Source organism: Delphinapterus leucas, chromosome 15 (genome assembly GCF_059928025.1).
Source record: "Delphinapterus leucas isolate spDelLeu-1000000601 "Yukka" chromosome 15, BTC_Dleu_Yukka2, whole genome shotgun sequence".
NCBI lineage: Eukaryota > Metazoa > Chordata > Mammalia > Artiodactyla > Monodontidae > Delphinapterus > Delphinapterus leucas.
Window position 1 is genome coordinate 26,501,221 of NC_143143.1, and position 20,623 is coordinate 26,521,843.

At 44.5% G+C, this 20,623-nt stretch overlaps 1 protein-coding gene across 1 annotated transcript in view; it reads right to left on the minus strand.

The window, feature by feature from the left end:
- ERCC4 (ERCC excision repair 4, endonuclease catalytic subunit) overlaps positions 1-20,623 on the minus strand; it is a 184,421-nt gene that overhangs the window by 88,289 nt on the left and 75,509 nt on the right. The window contains exon 13 of the mRNA XM_022552226.3: positions 1-20,623. This exon is cut by the window's left edge and continues 25,209 nt beyond it; it is cut by the window's right edge and continues 14,685 nt beyond it. The gene's annotated coding sequence lies outside the window, so the exon portion shown is untranslated.

Consider the following 20,623-nt stretch of genomic DNA (forward strand, 5'->3'; position numbering starts at 1 on the left):
AAATTTCTGTTGTTTAAGTCACCCAGCTGGTGGTACTTTGCCACAGCAGCCCTCAGCAACTAATGTAAGGCCTGAATGACAAAGAGCAGTGGCGAGGCCCTGGCCTGGGACCTCCTCTGCCTTGGTGGGTCCTGGCGAGGAGAAGGGAAGGGTAGGACCACCTGTTAGTGCCAAAACAGACCTTGGCTCACAGCCACACAACAGGGAAGAGGAATACAGGGCATCTTCCCCTTCATCCTCTTGTCTGTCCCCTGAGTAGCAGTGGATTTCCCTTTTAAACTACTTCATGCCCCATCATGGTTTTTAATGCCTATTTTAAGAACACAAGGGCTTGGGGGATCCCGGGTCCAGAGCTTCCCAACTGTCAGTCATTCCCCAACAATAACTTTACTGATTTCTGCAAACCCACTTACCACTGGCCCTATTACTGAACATTTCTATCCGCTTCAAAAACAATCTTAGGGCTTCCCTGGTGGCGCAGTGGTTGAGAGTCCGCCTGCTGATGCAGGGGACACGGGTTCGCGCCCCGGTCCGGGAGGATCCCACATGGCCACGGAGCGGCTGGGCCCATGAGCCATGGCCGCTAAGCCTGCGCGTCCGGAGCCTGTGCTCCACAACGGGAGAGGCCACAACAGTGAGAGGCCCGCATACTGCAAAAAAAAAATCTTAAATACTTCCTTTACACTCATCTGAAATATCATATTCGTTTGATCGTGGATCTGATGTGCTAGTCATTTTTCTAGTACATATTGAAATATGTAACTACAGAAATGATGCGTTGTTCTACCTACCAAAGATTGGGAAGAAAAGACCTCATCTAATCCTGGCCTTTCTCCCTTTTATTTTTTTCCCTAGGTGACCCAAAGAGAGGCCCAGGGCTCCAGGACCTTGCCCCATCCTGCAGGTGCCCTGGTTGCTCTGCCCCAAATATCTCATCAGAGACTTGCCCCTGGGTCTATCCTCACAAGACAGTCCCCTCTTCTTGGATGTTTCTTAACGTTCAGGTCTCTCAGTTGGGGGCTACTGGCATTTGGAGCAGGACAATTCTTTGTGTCTTTCCTGAGGGACATTTCCCATCTCTGGGCCCCTCCCATTACATGCCCGCTGTGGGCTCTGTCATCATGACAACCAGACCCCCCTCTCCATTCACATATCCAAGGCCCTCAGTTGAGAACCACTCCTAGGAGTCTCCTGGTCAAAACAATCCAGTTCCTAGTCTCACCCCCATGATGCCCAGCCTCTAAGTCTCACCATTTTGCTGGGAAGCCAATGTATGTGCACAGCATGACATAACCTTAGATAATCAGCTCTAATCCCCAGTGGCAGAGGAGCTACTCAGTGAGTCGGCGCCTCCATTTCCCCTTCTGTAGATTGACATTGAACTAGCACCTGCCTGTCGGGAGGATGAAGTGAGTTAATACACGCAGAGCCTCTAAATGGTGTCTGGCACACAGGAAGCAAAGGAGGTCAGCTTAATACCCACACAGTTTCATTGTCTACCGTGTTCCAGCTGTGAACCTTGCACACTTTACTTCATCCTCGAAGCAGTCCTGTGAGGTTCATATTATGATCCCATTTCACAGGTGAGAAAATGAAGGCATAGAGTGAGGTCCTCCGCAGCTTTACCTTCGCAGCAAACAAGTGGTGGAATCAGGGGCTGAACCCTGTTATATCTGACTCTGTGGTACCATGGTGAGAGGGGGAGGGGAGAGCACTAACTGGGAACTGGGAAACCAGGTTTGGGAAGCTGTTTTGCTCCTACCTGTGCAGGGACGTTTCCGACCTTCTATGGATCTCAGTTTCCCCGTCAGAAAATAAGAGCTTTGGACTGAACGCTTTCTGAGGCTCCTGCTCTCTCCTAAGACCTGTATCTTCAGGGAGACCAGGCAGCGGGGCCAGAGGGGAAGTCAGCGGCCCTGTGAAGGCAGCAGAAGCTTGTCTTCCAGAACACTGAGTTCTCCTCCGCACTGTGCCCACTGAGAGGCTGCTGGCTGATCACAGGCAGGCTTTCACGCCTCGTCCTCCCCTCTCCAGGCCCAGGCATCTACCCTACGAAGCTTAGGGCATCTGAGGACGAGGAGAGTGTTATCTGGCCCAGAACGCTGGGGCCCAGTTTCCGGGGAATGAGTCGGGTGAGGCTGCAGGTAACCCACATAGCCACTGTCTGTGTGGTCCCCAGAGGAGGCTGCCCAGGGGACAGCACACAGGGCAGAGGCCTTGGCTCTGCTGTGGTGGCTGGCCATTGGTTCCTCACGACAGCCACGGGGGTGGAAGAGGAGGCAGTGCCTACAGCTCCAAACACCTGCGAATTCTGTAATGCCATTCCCTACACGTGCGTGCATGCAGTAGCCATGAAGACAATGGTGTTGATTGAGAATTAGCATCCCTGCCATTTGCTGAGAACCCCCAGGTGCAGGGCATGGTGCTAAGTGTTTTGCATGCAGTATTTTTTTCTTTCCAAATACTTAATGCTCACATAGCCCTCTGAGTTGGGGGCCTTTGTCCCCACTTTAAAGTGTGGAAACTGAGATTCTAAGGCCTTAAATAAGGTGCTGAGGGTTGACACACAGCAAAGCTGGGATGGAATCCAGGCAGCCTGACCCACCACCAGTACACAGCATCCCGGCACCCTCACCAAAGCCCTGACCACACCCCTGCCCTGTAAAGCCTCTTGAGATTGCCTGGGATGCTTGTTTTAACTTACATGCAGCCGGATACAGAGAGAAGTCAGTGCAGTGGATCAGTGGGAAGAACAAACCCACCCAGAATGCCAGGCCCATCTTCTCCATTGGCGCCTGCTGCACATTACAAACAGGAAAGTGAAAGGTATCCTCTTCCCTGAACAAGAGCCTGCCCAGCTCTCAGTCCTTGACCTGAATAATCTCAATGTCCACACAAGAGTCTGGCAAGTTAAGGGGATATTAGTCCCAATTTACAGAATGAAACACTGAGGCTCAATGAGATGGTGACATGTCTCAAGATCACCCAACTAGGAAGCTGCAATGGGGATTGAAACCCAGGCCTAAGAGTCTCCGAGCGGGGCAGTACAGTTCAAAGAGCTGCAGGCAGGCAGTTCAAAGAGCCCAAAGCCCAAGCTCGTGCCAGGAGAAGAGGCTCCTTCTCCCCGGGGCCATCTACCCAACCAAATGGCCAGAAAGGAACCCTGGGAAGACTGTCCCCTGTCAGTCCTGGGCCAGCGCTGGTGCCCTCTGCCCACCTGTTTGTTGCTCTTCCAGGTATCTCCAGCTCTGTTGCTCAGCCTCACAGACATCCATCTCTGGCTCCAGGAAACCCGAGCCTCCCTACATCTGCTCAGCCAGGATCCCAGGACACAGGGCCTGGGGGAGGGGAAGCAAGGAGCATGAAGCTCTGGGCTCCTTTCTTCTACCTGCAGAGTCAGACGAGGACAGACATTGCACTAAGCTTCTTCATTTACTCCCCAGTCACTTGTTAAGTTCTTGTGATTTGCTATGCACTGTGGTAGTGGGGAAATAACAGTACATAAGGCAGGACTGCTCCATAAAGATGCCTCATCCTTTTTTATGGCTGTATACTGCTCTATCACTGGCCCCAAACTTTCATGAGTAAGCCCCTTTAAAGTTTTTGTTTTTAATTTAGAAATAATTTTTAGACTCCTAAGAAGTTGCACAAAGAACAGAGTTCTCACATATGTTCACCCAGCTTTCTCCAGTGATAACACCTTACATAACCATGGTATACTTTCAAAACCTGGAAACTGGTCATGGTACAATAGGAAACTAAACTACAGAAACTCATTAAACTACAATAGTAAATTAAACTGCAGAACTTATTCAGACTTCAGCAGTTTTCACATGCATCATTTTATTTTTTTTAGGATAAATATCAACACATACACAGATTTGTGTGACCACCATCTCCACCAGGATAAAGAACTGTTCCATCACCATAAAGAAACTCTCTTATGCTACCCCTTTATGGTTAGGCTCTCTCCAACCCTAACCTCTGGTAACTACTGGTCTGTTCTCCTGTTCTCCATCTCTATAATGTTGTCATTTCAAGATACTATCTATCTATCTATCCATCTATCTATCCATCTATCTATCCATCTATCTATCTCTCTATCTATCTATCTATCCACACACATACACTGGCTGAGTAGTAGTTGTTTGATCCATTTGCCTGTTGAGGGACATTGGGTTGTTTCTGTTTGGGGTGATTACAAATAAAGCTGCTATGAACAGTCACGTATAGGTTTTTGTGTGGCTCTTATGTTTTAAATGTGCAGGCGCGCAACTGCTGAGTCCTATGGTAAGTGCATGTTTAACTATAAGAAACTGACAAACTTTTTTCCAGAGTCACCATACCATTTTACATTCCTACCAGCAATGTAGCAGAGATCCAGAGCTCTACTTCCTCACTAGCACTTGGTATGTCAATATATTTTTATTTGAGCCTTCCTGATAGGTGTGTAGTTATATTTCATTATAGCTTTATTTTGCATTTCCCTAATGGCCACATCTTTTCATGTGATTATTTGCCATCTGTATTTCCTCTTTAGTGAAATGTCTCTTCACATCTTTTGCCCATTTTCTAATTGGATGGCTTTTTTCCGCTTTTGAGTCTTTAAAGTTTTTAAAAATCTATTCTGGATCCAAGTCCTTTATATATTCTGGATCCAAGTCTTTCATATATTTTGGATCCAAGATTTTGCAAATATTTTTTCATAGTCTGTGGCTGTCTTTTCATTCTCATAACCGGTTCTTTCATAAAACTAAAGTTTCAAATTTTGATAAAGTCCAACTTAACAATATTTCTCTTTTATGACTGTTCTTTTGGTGTTATGGATAGAACTCTTCACCTAACTCTAGATCACGAAGATTTTCTCCTATATTTTCTTGCCAGTTTTACATTTCCCCGCTTTACATTTAGATCTAGGATCCATTTTGAGTTAATTTTTGTACAAGGTGTGAGACTTGGATCGAGGATCATATTTTTGCCTATGGATGGCCAGTTGTTTTTCGTATCATTGTCAAAAATCAGTTGGGCATACTTGTGTGGGTCTACTTCTGAGTCCTCTATTCTGACCCATTCATCTCTCTACCCTGCTATTACTGCACAATTTCAATTACTTTATATAAGCCTTAGCATCAGAGTAAGCATATAACCTCCCACTTTCTCCTTCTTTTTCAATTTGTTTTAGCTATTCTAATTCCTTGGCCTTTCCATGTAAATTTTAGAATCATATTGTCTATATCTACAAAAAACACTGCTGGGATTCTGATAGGAAATGTGTTCAACCTATAAATCAATTCAGGGAGAATTGACATCTATACTATGTTGAGTCTTGCAATCCATGAACATGCTGTATCTCTCCATTTATTTAGGTCTTTTTACATATTTTTCATCAATATTTTAAAACTTTCAGCAAATAGTTTCTGTACATGTTTTGTTGGGTTTATACCAAAGCATTTTATTATTACTTTTTTGGAGCAATTTTAAATGGCACTGTATTTTAAGTCTTGGACCCAGTGGTTCATTGCTATCATTGTTGGTAATGGAAAAATGATTTCTGTGTGTTGCACTTGCATCCTGTAACCTTGTTATGCTCACTTAGTTGTTCTAGAAGTTTTTTTTAAAGGTAGCTTATTGCTATTCCAGGAATCCCCAGCTCTGAAGACCTTCATCTCCATGCTCAAGAAACCTGAGCTTCCCTGCACCTGCCCAGCTAGGACCCTAGGACACAGGCCTGGGGGAGGGGAAGCAAGGAGTACAAAGACTGGGCTCCCTTTTCCTACCTTCAGAGTCAGACTAGGACAGACATGCACTAACCTTATTCATTTATTCCCCAGTTCCTGGCCAGTTCTTACTATGTGGAAGGTACCTTAATAAACACCAGAGAAACACAAGTAAACAAGACAAAATTGGCCCATAAAACCTACTTCAAAGTCAGACACAGAAAGAGAAATATCGTATGATATCACTTATATGTGGAATCTAAAAAGAAATGATACAAATGAACTTATTTACAAAACAGAAACAGACTCATAGACCCAGAGAATGAACTTACGGTTACCAGGGGGGAAGGGTAGGGGGAAGGGATATAGTTAAGGAGTCTGGGACTGACATGCACACACTGCTCTATTTAAAACGGATAACCAACAAGGACCTACTGTATAGCACAGGGAACTCTGCTCAATGTTGTGTGGCAGCCTGGATGGGAGGGGAGTCTGGGGGAGAATGGATACATGGATATATATGGCTGAGTCCCTTTGCTGTGCACCTGAAACTATCACGATATTGTTAATCAGCTATACTCCAATATAAAATAAAAAGTTAAAAAGAAACGAGACCTACTTCATCCTTTTTTATGGCTATACACTACTCCATAACTATCTCAAAACTTTTGTGATCAAGAATCCTGAAAGTGTTGAACTTTAAACAGCCCTCAGCTGTTGCATATTCCTTTTTTACACATTAGGACATGAGCCACTATATGAATATATTACGTCCATTACAAAAAAGAAACGCTGCTCAGCGTGGTGATTAATCCCACTTATTTGGGAGTCAGGTTGCCTAGATTCAAATTTCAGGTCCACTGGGTAACCTTGGGGGAATTACTTAATTTCCGTGTGTCTCACTTTCCTCATTTATAAAATAGGGATAGTAATAGTACCAACCTCATAAAGTTGTTGTGAAAATTAAATGAGTAAATAGGGTCTGACTCATAGCAAGTTTGTTCTTATTAACACATGGAAAGTATAAAAAATATGAAATTTAATAATAGAGATAGAAGTTCTACATTTACTTCTTGCACCACCTCTCAGAAGATGCTATGTTTTATTTAACCATTCCTCTTTTGATGAAGGTTTAGGTTGTCCCTGTTTTGCTATTATGAAGGATGCAGCCATGAGCATCCTTCTCTGTGGCTTCTTTGGCGTGTGTGCCAATGTGGCTCTAAGGTGTCTTCCAAGAAGTGAAACTGCTGAGGCATGAGAAGTGTCCATTTTTAATTTTAATACCCACTGCCAGGCTGCCCTCCTCGGTGGCCATATCAATTTACAATGTCTGGGCATTTCCATTTTTCACACCTACAGCAATACTTGATACTGTCAGACTTCAGGCTACTTCTCTCTGGGGAGGAGAGGAAGGGCCAGGAGGAAACACAGTCTCCAAAGGAGACATTAGCTTTATCCTCAATGTTTCCACTTGTTTACAAAATGCGTTCTTGATGACCTAATGTAGTTAAAAACGAATCATAAGCAACTCCCCTCAACATAATAGCGCTTAAATCCAATGCAAGTAACACACAGTGAGCAAACACACAGACAAAAATTGTGGTTGCAAATGGTAGAGAAGGGCTGTGAAGGACACCAGCAGGATGTGGTGATGTGGGTGCTGGTGATAAGGTGGACGATGGAGATGATGGCAGCTGCCATGTGTCAGGCCCAGTTCCAAGCACTTTGCATGTGTAAACTCATTTATTCCTTGTAACTACCTCATGGGGCAGATGTTACTCTCTCTCCATTTTACAGATGGTGAAACTGAAGCATGCAGCTTAAAAACCTGCCCAGGGTCACACAGTAAACAGAGGGACAAGGGCTTAAGCGCAAGCAATATGGCTCCAGAGCCCAGATTGTTAACCAACTCTGCCAAAGCTGCCCCTTCCTGCTGGAGAATTACTGGAGGTGGCAGAGGGGCCACCAGACAACATAAGAGCAATTACAGCAATTATACCATGTGACATAAGAACAATAAAAATAACAATGACTTGTATGTATGCTGAATTGATGAAGTGATTTTGTGCATGTAGTTTTATTTAAACTGAAACTGTAAAATGGGATGATGATAGGATTGTTAAGCCTTGGCTCTCATCCCTCCTCTACAGAGGTAGAAGTTGGAATTTAGGGGATTAACAGGTTCGCTCATAGTTACAGTCAATGTCAGAGCAAGAGTGCAAATTCCATTACTCTGTCTCCTTGCCCATTGTGGTGGGCAGAATGGCCCCTCAAAGATGTCCACACCGTAATCCCTGGAACCTGTGAAGAGTTACATTACATGGCAAAAGGGACTTTGCAGCTGTGATTAAGGTTATAGATCTTAAAATAGAGAGAGTATCCTGGATTTTCCTGATGGGATCAATCTAATTATATGATTTTAAAAAGTCCCTAGAAGCAGAGATCTTTGTCTGGCTGGAGGCAGAGAGATGTGGCAGAAGAAGTCAGAGAGAGTCAAAGCATGAGAGAGAGCCATCCCACTGTTGCTGGCGTGGGGACACCTGGAGAGCATGAGAAGAAATACGGGCAGCCTCTAGTTGCAAAGACCAGCCCCCAGCTGGAAGCAGGTACCTCAGTCCTACAACCATAGGGAACTGAATTCAGCCAGCAACCTGAATGAATTGGAATTGATTCATACCCAGAGCTTCCAGACAGGAATGCAGTCCTGCCGATACTTTGGTGAGACTCTAAGAAAAAGACTCATCGAACCACTCTGTACTTGGACTTCTGATCTACAGAACTGTCGTATAACACATAGATATTGTTTTAAGTAAGTAAAGGTATGGTAATGTGTTAAAGCAGCAATAGAAAACGAATATACCCAGTGCTGGTGTCACCCCACCTTAGGCAATTTGCAGGGCCTGAGCACTAACTCGGTCTAAAAATATCTCTTCTACGGACCTGCCACACTGACTGATATTCCTGCTGTCAGAGGCACGTCTTGAAATTAAGGCATTTGTTTTCCTTCAAAAGTCTTGTTGAGAATCACAGACACTATCTGAGACAAAGTAATACATTAGTAATCTATCACTAATTAACATGCAACCAGAGGCTTTTCCTGCTCTGGAACATGAAACAGGCGTGTTTTGATGCAGAGACCAGAAATTCCAAACAGAAAAAGATACTGCTCTAAAGTGAAAGATCTAGGTAGGAGATATAAGTGAATCCCAAACAGCATGCAGAGACTAAGGGTACATTAGAAACAGGAAGGAGAGTCGCGCACAATACAATTTATCTGGAGTCACCATGGTCTTGCAGTTTCCTGCCTTATTACCTTGGCACCTGCTCTTCCCTGTGCTGAGAATGCCTTTCCCTCAGCTCTTCTTGGGCCCGGCTTCCTTTCATCATCCAGGGCCAGATCATCAAAAAGGCCTTCCAGGGCTTCCCTGGTGGCACAGTGGTTGAGAGTCCGCCTGCCGATGCAGGGGACACAGGTTCGTGCCCCAGTCCGGGAGGATCCCACATGCCACGGAGCGGCTGGGCCCGTGAGCCGTTGCCGCTGAGCCTGCGCGTCTGGAGCCTGTGCTCCGCAACGGGAGAGGCCACAACAGTGAGAGGCCCGCGTACCACAAAACAAAACAAAACAAAACAAAACGAAAATGGCCTTCCATACCATCCAGTTAAAGCAGCATCCCCTTCCTCTAGTCACTCTGATTTTCTCCATGGCACCTCTGAAATGATCTTCTTTGAATTTTAAGGTGCTTATAATTCCCACCCCAACCAGCTATAAGCTCCCAGAATGCTAAGACTTGGTCTCTTTTGAGGTATCCCCAGTGCCCAAACAATGGCTGAAACATTATGGGCATTCAGCAAGTATTTGCTGAATGAATGGAACACTAAAATTCAAGGTAATGTCTGCCATACACAATAAAAGACATAAAGGATGAGATTCTATAAGGGTATAGAGGAGGATGGAAGAGAACTAACTGGAAAGGACAGGGATGCTTTCATGGTGTTTGACTTAGATAGGATTTGGTCCACAGAAAGGTGAACTAGCACAAGCAAAATCTCAGCAATGGGTGTCAATCTAGTTTGACCAGAGTGAAGAGTGAAGCTTGTTAAGGTTAAGCTTCAGGGTTTATCACTTGCGTGGGAACTTCCAAGGCCCTAGCAAGGAGCTCACATGATTGTACATTTCTGTAAAATTTGCAGGAATATGATAGTGTCACCTTAATCAATTAAGACCAATGTTTCTTTCCACTTGACTTCCCTCTGCCTCACCCATCTCACTTCCTCTTGTGTTGGGGGGCACTGGAGCTTCCGTGGGTATTTTTTGGACCTAGCTAAGGGAAGTTGAGTGGGGGATACATTTAGTTTGGGTTGAGTGGGCTATATTTGTGCAGTTCACAGTCACTTCCTCATATAGTTGAGTAATTGCTAAAACAAGAGGGCTGGATAGTGAGGGAAAAGGTCAGAGGACAGAACCTTGAGCATCATCCTCATTTAACCAGAGGAAAGGAACTAGAATTAATTTGCCAGGCATTGTGCAAAGGGCTGGATGTTTACTCTCTGGTTTAATTTTCAAACAACCCTATAAGGCAAAGCAACCCTGTACCCTTTTCATAGACACAAAACTGAAGCTCAGAAGCACTTAGGATTGAACCTGGGTTTATTCTGCTCTAAAACCCATGTCATTCCCACCCAAGAGGAATGAGATGAGAAAGAAGTGCTTTGGGAGCAGTGACAAGGAAGCTGGTGGGGGAGAGAATGTGAGAAAGAAGCAAGCAGTGGCCAATGGGTAGACATCTCACAGAGCCAGAGATGGAAAACTCAAATGCCTACAGGGCCAAGCAGTTCAGTAAGTGAGTGAGGGTGTTTATAGCATAAAACTCATAATCATAGTCTTTACTTACACAGATTAATTTACGTTTTCTTTTAAAAAATATACAGCTTCCTTGGTCTAGCTTTCATTTTCCCGGGTGCAAGAATGATTTTTTTGACTGAAAGGAATATGACTAAGTATGTGAAATTATCCTGGGCTATGGATTCTTGGTTTCAGTGCAGAGGATGGATGGGGATTGTGGAAAACTGGAGAACTACTCTAGCTACTCGGCCCCAGCCCACGATGTCAGATGGAAATGGACCGAGGATGGTCAGCTCCGATTTTCCAAGAGAAGCCAAAAAGTCAGATTTTTGTGTGAACTCTTAATTTCTAAATTTTGTCAATGAATTCATTTTTTTTTAGAATAATGTTTAGCCCACAAGACATATCTGTGAGTCAGACATGGAACCGTGTTTGATCTAGAATTAATGAGGTCAGTGAGAATAATACATCATGATGATGAACAGGGGACTATTTAATATATGCCATGTACTGTTTTAAATGTTTGACTTGAATGAACTCATTTAATCTTTCTCACAACCCTGTAAAGTTAGATATTATTATCCCCTTTTTAATCACTGGGGAAACAGAGGCTCAGAGAGGCTCATGTTCATGTAGCCAGGAAGGGTGGAGCCGGGATTTATAACAAGCAGTCTGACTCTGGAACCTGGGTTCTTCATCCCCAAAGCTGGTTAAGAAAAGACCTCTGGATTCCACACTCGAGAACAGGTTATTATCCTGGGGATTAAGGGTGGGGTTAAGAAGGCGCATGCACTCCTGAAATTATTTACAAATTTGTATGTGGATACAAGAGTGTGTTTTCACTGGAAAGGAAGTCCACAGCTTTCATTAAGTTCCCAAAGAGATTCAAAAGGTGAGGAGTGGCTGATTTAGGACGGTGTATAACTTTGGGCCAGAGAAGCCAGTTCCATAGACTAAGGTGCAGAAGCTGGATGGTCATGGGTCAAAGAGAGAGTCAGCTGTAGATGGTGGGTATGGGCCCTTTCTAGAATATTGGCAGTGGAGGGAGAGAGAGTGGGGAGAGTAACTTGAAGAGAAAGCAGGGGTAAGGAAAGATTCTTAAGATAAAGGAGACCTGGGCATTTTTTCTGCTGAGGAAGGGGGCCAGAGTGGAGGGAGAGACTGAGGGATTTATGGTTCTCACAAAGCAAGGAAAATAGCCATCCTTGGCTCTCAAGCTTGAGCATCCCAAGAAGGCTGGTTGAGCTGAACCAAAACAGGGTTTCACAAAGGGGGAGGAGCTTCCCTCCTATTCTCTGCCCACCCCCTCCTCAGGAGTAAAGCTGGACAGCTTTTCCCACCTGCCCACCCTGTCCTGCTCTCCCATGGGGCTCCTGCCAGCAGCCCCCTCATGCTGAAAGAACTGGGGTCAGTGCGCTCAGAGGATCTGCTAGCATATGTCGCTTACACAACCATCCAGTTTCTGCTTCTTTCCAAGACTGGGAAATGGTAGCTGCCTCTTTGCATTCTCCAAGGAAAACAGCCTCCCTGTCACCCTCACACATGTTCTGTTCTTCTGGCATAATTATCAGATTCATTTGATCTCAATGGTATCCTAGCACCACTTCTAACAGGAAAGGACTGTGTGATCATCTCTTGTTGGGACAGAAACCTTCTGAAGTACATCCTGACTTCAGTCTAGGATGAATACATCCACTCAATTCATTCCTCTATCCAAGCTATTTACAGAGTACCTGCACTGGGCTAGGGACTGAGGGTAGTCAAAACACATGGGTTTCTCTGTCCTCATGGAATCGAGAGCCTGGTAGGGAAGACAATTTTTACAACACATAAACTATGAAGAGTAGTGGGTGAATTTAAAGGGACAAGATACTATGAATGCATGCTTTGGACTGAATGTTTGTGTCCCCCTCAAAATTCATATGTTGGAAACCCACCCCAATGTAGTGGTATTTGGAGGTGGAGCTTTGGGGAGGTGATTAGGTCATGAGGGTGAAGCCCCCATGAATGGGATTAGTGCCCTTATAAAAGTGGGTGGGGAGCTCCCTCACCCACTTCCACTATGTGAGGACACAGTGAGAAGGCAGCTGTCCATGAATCACGAAGTGGGCCCTCACCAGACACCAAATCTGATGGCACCTTGATCTTGGACTTCCTAGCCTCCAGAATGGTGAGAAGGAAATTTCTGTTGTTTAAGCTGCACAGTCTATGGTATTTTTGTTATAGTTGCTTGAACGGACTAAGGTGGTGTATAACTCAGGATAGAAATCAGTGTTTGCTTTTCTAGGATACTGTCTTTGAGGTGAGACATGAAGAAGTCAAAGTTATTAGATGAAAAGGTAGAAGGATGGTGGTTAGGATTTGAAGAGCAATTCAGGCAGAGTGAACTGCATGGCCTTGTGAATGGAGAAAGAACACCCTCAACTTGGGGGACAAGTACACAAATGAGAACTAAGTGTCATCATAGCTGTAGACACAGGTCCCATGAGAACACAGAGGTAGCACCTAACTCTGAGTAGGTGTCACGGGTGAGTTAGTGGTAGTAGTGACATCTTAGCAGAATTAGGGAGTTTAATGTTCAGTTTCTTGTGCTTTTGGCTGCACCTCTTACATACAATGCCTAGGGAAATTTTCCAACTTAAGGGTCTCTTCCCCTAAAGGTGGAAGCCAGAAACTCACTTACCTAGACTCCTTCAAATAAGACGTGGGTACCCTCCAAGCTCGATTATCTGGTCCTGCTGGAGATTACGTGAGTTCCCTTTCTTTTCAAAGTAGCTAAAATGAATTCTGTTGTTTGCAACCAAGAGCTCTGACAAATACAGGAAGGATGATTAAGTAAGTAGAGGGAAAAGGTAGGACAGGAAGCAGGAAAGGAGCCTATGCACAGGGGTGAAAAATAGTCTGACATGCCAAAGAGAACATAACAACTGAGGATGCCAATTTTGCCAAAGTCTGAGATGGAAGTATCTTCAGCTTGGGGGCAAACAAGCCTTAGGTTTGCTTTGGTATTCCTGACACTGTCGGGAGCTTATTGGGCACCTGCTACTGCAAACAGAAAATTAGGGCTGTGGGGACATGTAAGGAGGATCGTGAATAGAGTACTTACGTTGTTCATGAAGTTAGCGTGTTACCCACATCTCCTCAGACCCTTAAATCATCTGCCACTGGTATGTACAAAAGAACATACTCCTGAGAACCAGAAGCCCTGGGCTGGAGACCACACACAGCCTGCTAACTGTATGGTCTAGGGCACAAAAGTCACTTCAGTTCTCTGATCCTCAGTTTCCTCATCTATAAAGTGGATAATACATGGTTATATGACATAGCACCAGCAAAAACTGGAAAGTGCTGAATAAATGTGATAGATGGTTCTCACCATACGTGTGGTGCTAAACTGATGCAAGAAACAAATGTAAATTAAGATGAATAATTTCAGTGGGTCACTCCTGGGCATATATCTGGACAAAACTATAATTCAAAAAGGTACATGTACCCCTATGTTCATAACAGCACTATTTATAACAGCCAAGACATGGAAGCAACCTAAATGTCCATTGACAGATGAATGGATAAAGAAGATATGATGTATATATAAAATGGAATACTTCTTAACCATAAAAAAGAATGAAATAATGCCATTTGCAGCAACATGGATGCAACTAGAGATTATCATACTAAGTGAAGTGAATCAGAAAGAGAAGGACAAATATCATATGATATCACTTATATGTGGAACATAAAATATGACACAAATGAACTTATCTGTGAAACAGAAACAGACTCACAGACTTAGAGAACAGACTTGTGGTTGCCAAGGGGGAGAGGGGAGGCGGAGGGATGGAGTGGGAGTTTGGGATTAGCAGATGCAAACTATTACATAGAGAATGGATTGACAATGAGGTCCTACTGTATAGCACAGGGAACTATTCTCAATATCCTGTAATAAACCATAATAGAAATGAATATGAAAAAGAATATATATATATCAATTTGCTATACACCAGAAACGAATGCAACATTGTAAATCAACTATACTTCAATAAAATAAATTAAAAAAAATAATTTCAGTGGGTCAGTTGGTTTAGATGGGACTTGAGGCCACAGGTTGGAAACAGTCAACACTAAGAGAGGAACAGCTCTTGACAAGGACGTTATGAATAGTGTAGTCAGTCAGGACTCTGTTATGGTTGCAAGTGACACAAAACTCATGCCAAAGTGCCTTCAGAATAAAACGATACAACTTATATCTCACATCATTAAAAAGCTCAATGATTCAGAAACAGTTGGATTTAAGGACTCAAGTAATAAAATCACAACTCCGTCTATCTCTTTTTCCATTTCTAGCTGGTCATCCTCAGACAAATTCCCTCTTCCTGCTGACATGAGGTCTGCAGCAGCTTCAGCCCCATATAAAGCTAGGTTTTGATCTATGTGAAAGGAACATGGTGGCATCTCAGAAATTCTTGTAAAAAGCTTGCATCTCATTGGCCCAAACTAAATGACATAGGTTGAGGGGGGAATGTGATGATCTAATTGGCCAATTCTGAGTCACATGACCATAGCTGGAACCAATCAATACCATATCATTCACTTGGACTGGAAATGGAGCCAGGTGGTTTACACATATAAAAGGAGTTGTTAAAACAACCACACACACCCACCACGGATAGTTATTGACAGAGGGTATTTACTATGCTTTGAAAAATGTAAGTGGGACCCATCTTTAAAAAAAACCAAAATCATGCTTAAAAATGCTGCAAACACTGCAAGTTTCACGTCTTTTTTTTTTTTTTTTAATAAATTTATTTATTTTTGGCTGCGTTGGGTCTTTGTTGCTGTGCGCGGGCTTTCTCTAGTTGTGGCGAGCGGGGGCCACTCTTTGTTGCGGTGCGTGGGCTTTTCATTGCGGTGGCTTCTCTTGTTGCGGAGCACGGGCTCTAGGCACATGGGCTTCAGTAGTTGTGGCACGAGGGCTCAGTAATGGCTCGCAGGCTCTAGAGCGCAGGCTCAGTAGTTGTGGTGCACGGGCTTAGTTGCTCCGTGGCATGTGGGATCTTCCCGGACCAGGGAATGAAACTGTGTCCCCTGCATTGGCAGGTGGATTCTTTTTTTTTTTTTTGCGGTACGCGGGCCTCTCACTGTTGTGGCCTCTCCCGTTGCGGATCACAGGTTCCGGACGCGCAGGCTCAGCGGCCATGGCTCACGGGCCCAGCCGCTCTGCGGCATGTGGGATCTTCCCGGACCGGGGCACGAACCCGTGTCCCCTGCATCGGCAGGCGGACTCTCAACCACTGCACCACCAGAGAAGTCCCAGTTTCACATCTTATTTCTGGATGGGAAGAGCCTTAATCCAGGGGCTTCTAGTAGTTATTCCTCATGAGGGTGACTGGAATCCTGCTCTCTGAATAGATCTTTTACACCTTATAACTCTTCTAATTTTCCACAGAGCTCTTACATGTGTTCCTTTATTTGATCTACATTTAACAACACTCCTATGAGCCAGAGAAGTTAAGTAACTTGCTTAAGTCACACAGTCACCCCAGATTTCTTGCCTCCTGGTTTATAACCAGACCAGTGGGTCTACCCACTCTGATGCTGGTTGCTAACAAGAGATATGGGGAAAATAGGATAGGGGAGAGGCAGGATGACAGGCTAATTTAAACATGAATGTTTCTGAAGGCAGAAGGTGAACCAGACAGACTTGGTCCCTGTATGCATAAGCTCAAAGTCTGGTGTGGGCACAAAGAAGCACACCCTACTGTTCCCTGTACTTATGACACAGGTAAGCACAGAGCCCTCTGGGAGAATCCAGCCGATTTTGATGGCGACAGCAATCTTCAAGGGAAGACAGGAACGAACAAGTGTGCATCTTTAAGGATCACATAACCCCCATTTTAATTATTAACTTGCTGCATTATTAACTGACCAGCTGTGTGTGGCAGAAAACCAAGGGTCAGAACTCCACAGCAACGATTCATTCCTGGTGGAACCTCTAGGACCTTCTGAGACCTTCTTAGGGCACATTCAGAACCTGATGAATGATGGCGACCTTCCTTCCAGAATAGGGCACGATTTGTCTGCAATTCAGGATTCAGCTAAGATTATAGCTCTAGGTATTTCCTCCCAGTGTCCTGCGGGGCGAGTGTTGTCCCCCATCAAGGCCTAATGTTGTCCCAAGTCCCCTACCTTTCCTGGTCTCTTTCTCAATAATAAAGACAGCCTTGGGGAAAAAAGAAGGGGAGGAGATTAGGAGGTGGGATTTAACAGCACAGAGCTAAATTATTGTGGAAGAGAGGAAAATAAAGTGCTCTTCACTGAACTGCCTTTCACAAGGCACTGGCCAAACAGAACTCGAAGTGGCTATTCCCAGGGATGAACGTGCACACAGGCTGCGTTCAGACATGCGCGTGCTTATTCATTCCCAAACGTCGATCACGCAGGTACCACTTCAAAACGTTGGCTTCATTCCATCTGCACTTTTACAATTTTTCTCTAAAACAATACACTTGAACTTAAATTTCTTTTAAAAGGAAACTTTCTATCCCTACCATAAATGGAGAGCCATGACTGTTATTTGAAAAAAAAATGAAACATTCAGAAAACCAAACAGTGTTATCAAATCCTAGCTGGTCTTGGTAACTGTACTTAGCTCTGAGCCCAGAGATGTTCTTTCTGTTCAAAAAAAAGAGGGGGGAGAGTAAAGTGGGGGGTGGGGGTGGGTGGTAAGGCAGGTGGGGAGGGGATAACAAGTGTAAAAGAGATGTTAGAGATGCATTAACACGAAACTTGGATTCTTGATGTTATCAGAGGGACTGCAATGATTGTGAAGGCAATGGCTTTCTCACCAAATGGTTCACTTTTACTTCATCCGCCACCCGGATTCGGAACACCATGATTTACTGAACAAATATTTATCAAGCTGTCTGCTAAGTGTTCTTGGCCACAGAGGAATGGGTATGTGTGAGGAAGAGACATAGGGCTGAGGAAATCCTCATGGGGGAGACAAACGAGAACACGGAAAATAAAATAATTTCAAATTGGATTGAGTATCCCTAAACAAACAAAAAATTAACAAACGACAAGTGTTGCAAGCAAATTGGAGAGGCATGGGATGTACCAGGGTGGACTTCACATACTGAAGCCAAGGTCGGAAGGCACTTTGGTCCTTGACTGAGTGAAAGCTGAGTTTCCGGTAGAAAACTCACGTTCAGGATCGGATTCTTAAGGAGTGGGGAAGTGGTTAGCGGCTGTAACTTGATATCCCAGGCATAATCTCAAGGACACTAGAGAGGCCTGCTCTTTGCCCCTGATTCAATCGGAAAGCAAAGCAGATGTTGTCTTAATAGTTTTCCAGTCCAATGGCCAAGAGAAAACAAAATATGTTATACATGTGGTTGTATTTAAAGGCAAGATTACAACACATGTCCAGCCAACGTTGGTTGTTACCAGAGCAAAGGGATTCCATCTGTAACCTCAGCTGAGTTAACCTAATTAACTGCAAATGAAGAGGCCTGTTTTCAAGTTCAGCCAAAACGGTCACAAGGACACAGTATTTACAATGGTTTTCCCTCTTTTCTCTTTGTAAGGCCCCCCCAACCTGCCATTCTATTTTTGAATGCCAAAGTGCTGGTGACATGACATGAGGGTTTCTATTTGCTGTTTTGGCTTGATCACCACACAGGCAAAGGTTCAGTGCCCTTAGGACATTAGATCTGTGAAAAAACAAATTGGTACAACTGCTTTTGATCACAGTTGATCTGTATCCAGTCCCCAAGATTTGGAGACTGCACAATCCACCAATAGGTATCCCCCATTCATGCAATTACTGCTCCATGCCCTGCTTCCTCATCCTTGCTGAGAGCCCAGCCTCCCACCCACCAGCCCGTGCCTCTGGGCTTCACTTAGAGGGCTCTGGATATGGGTGTTGGGCCCTCAAAAACAGTTTCTGAAATCTCAGGATTCACACTGGCCTCTTAAGTGCTGGCGATTCCGGGGGGAGTTAGTGGGAGGTGGAAAGGATGAAAGGCTGATTTTAGCTCTGCTTTTGGGGCCTCTTGAATCATCTTTGAAGGCTGGAGAGACTGGGGGAGGATAATGGATGAAGCTCATTCCATTTAAAAGAGCTCACTCAGATATAAGGACAAAGCCAGATGATGGCAGTACTAGGTTTAGAAACCTCAGGCAGATTGCGCCCCCCACCCCCATCCCCTACAGGATTAATGTTCCAGGGTTGCTACATTTTAGACTCCAAGGCAGAAGGGTTAGGGTATGGGGCTTTGGACTCAGGCAGCCCTGGGTGTAAATTCCAGCTCTATCACCTACTTACTACATGTTGAAATGTGTCTCTGAGCTTCCGTTTCCTCATCTATGAAATGGACATGACACCACCGGCCTCTCAGAGTTGCTCTGAGGATGGGAGATGACGCATATGAAAATGTCAAGGTCAGTGCCTGGCTTGTCCTTTGCATCTGCATTCAGTCACCATAGCTTCTCTGTGCTGCTCTGCACCTTCCCAAGATCTGCCCTCTTCTCTCGCTTCTCTGGTTTCCTCTTGTGGCTACCCCCACTCTAAGCAATCTCTGTGATGTCATCCAACCCTGATCTTTCACATTCTTCCTTAGGTCATACGCTGTTCAGGGACCGCTATGGGTGATGGCCATCAATATAAGCTGGGGCCCCAGAAAGTGCTCCATCCCTGCGAATGGCGATTCCCAAGTGTGTTCTGAGTAATCATAACTAATGCCTGTGAGCATTTCTTGAGAGAATTAAAAAAACAAAATGTAATTCTGCAGTCATATCAATTTGGGAAACACTTAGAGATTCACAGTGCACATAAGCACTGAAGGAATCATGCAGCAGATAAATTCATTGAGCTTTGTTTACAGTAATTTTCCTACTTCACCTGACCTAGTGGCATCCAATTATCCCTGGTCTTTTCTCTAAGTGCTTTCCTTTTCATCCTCTCAGGTCATCCTCCCAATAATCCCCTCATCACAGATGCAGAAATGGGGTTCAGAGAGGTTAAATGACTTGCCCACGATGGTCCAGCTGGGTAGCGCCAGAACCAGCTGCTTTCTCTCTGAGTCCAAGGCTCTTTTCTTCACATCTGGAAGAAACAGCTTAATATATCCCTTTCTGGCTAAACAACCACAGAATCTATAAATCACTGGATGGGCTCTTAGGATTACATTGCCCAACAATTTCATTTTCTTGGCAATGAGAAAACCAGAGAGGGGAAGTGATTTTTCCCAAGAATTAGGAGTGGCAGAGCCAGAATGGGCACCAAGCCTACTAACCTCCAAGCCTGGCTGCCTTTACCTAACACCTAGGGCTCACATGTCTGGCTGAAGCTCCTCAGCCATCTTCTTTAATTCCATCTTCCCTCCCTCCAGAACTAGAGCAATGTGTCCAACAGACCTTTTTGAAATGTTGATGGAAATGTCCCATATCTGTGCTGTCCATTCTGCTAACCACGAACTCCATGTGGCTATTGATCACTTGAAATGGATCTAGTACAAATGAGGAACTGAATTTTTAATGTTATTAAATTTTAATTAACTTACATTTAAATAGTCACACGTGGCTAGTGGGTACCATATTGGATAGGGCAACTCTAGAGACCGGAAATCATAGTGAATCTATAGACCTAATCCATGCAATTATCATATGAGTAGAAGATCCTTGTGATAAAAATCGAGTCTAAACTACATGGCCCTTGTTAGGGGCAACATTTAGTTTCATTTAATGGCAGGGCACAACCTGGGACAACTTTGCTCAAACCTATTCCTCCCTTCCCTGGCAACATCCTACCCATCCTTCTAATCTAGGTTCAAAAGCATCCTCCTTCAGGAAGTGTCTGATGATTTATTTTTCTATCATCAAGCAGAGTGAAGGGGCTCTTCTATGGAACACCCACATTTCCTATACTTGTCCTCAGATGGATGAGAAAGAGGAGACTTTTTGTATTGCTGAAAGCCCTTTGGTGAGCAAGTAGATGAGAGAGGAGAGAGTTGCATGGGGGGAGAGAGTGTGGCAGGGGTGCTCGGGGAGTGGTGTCAGAGAG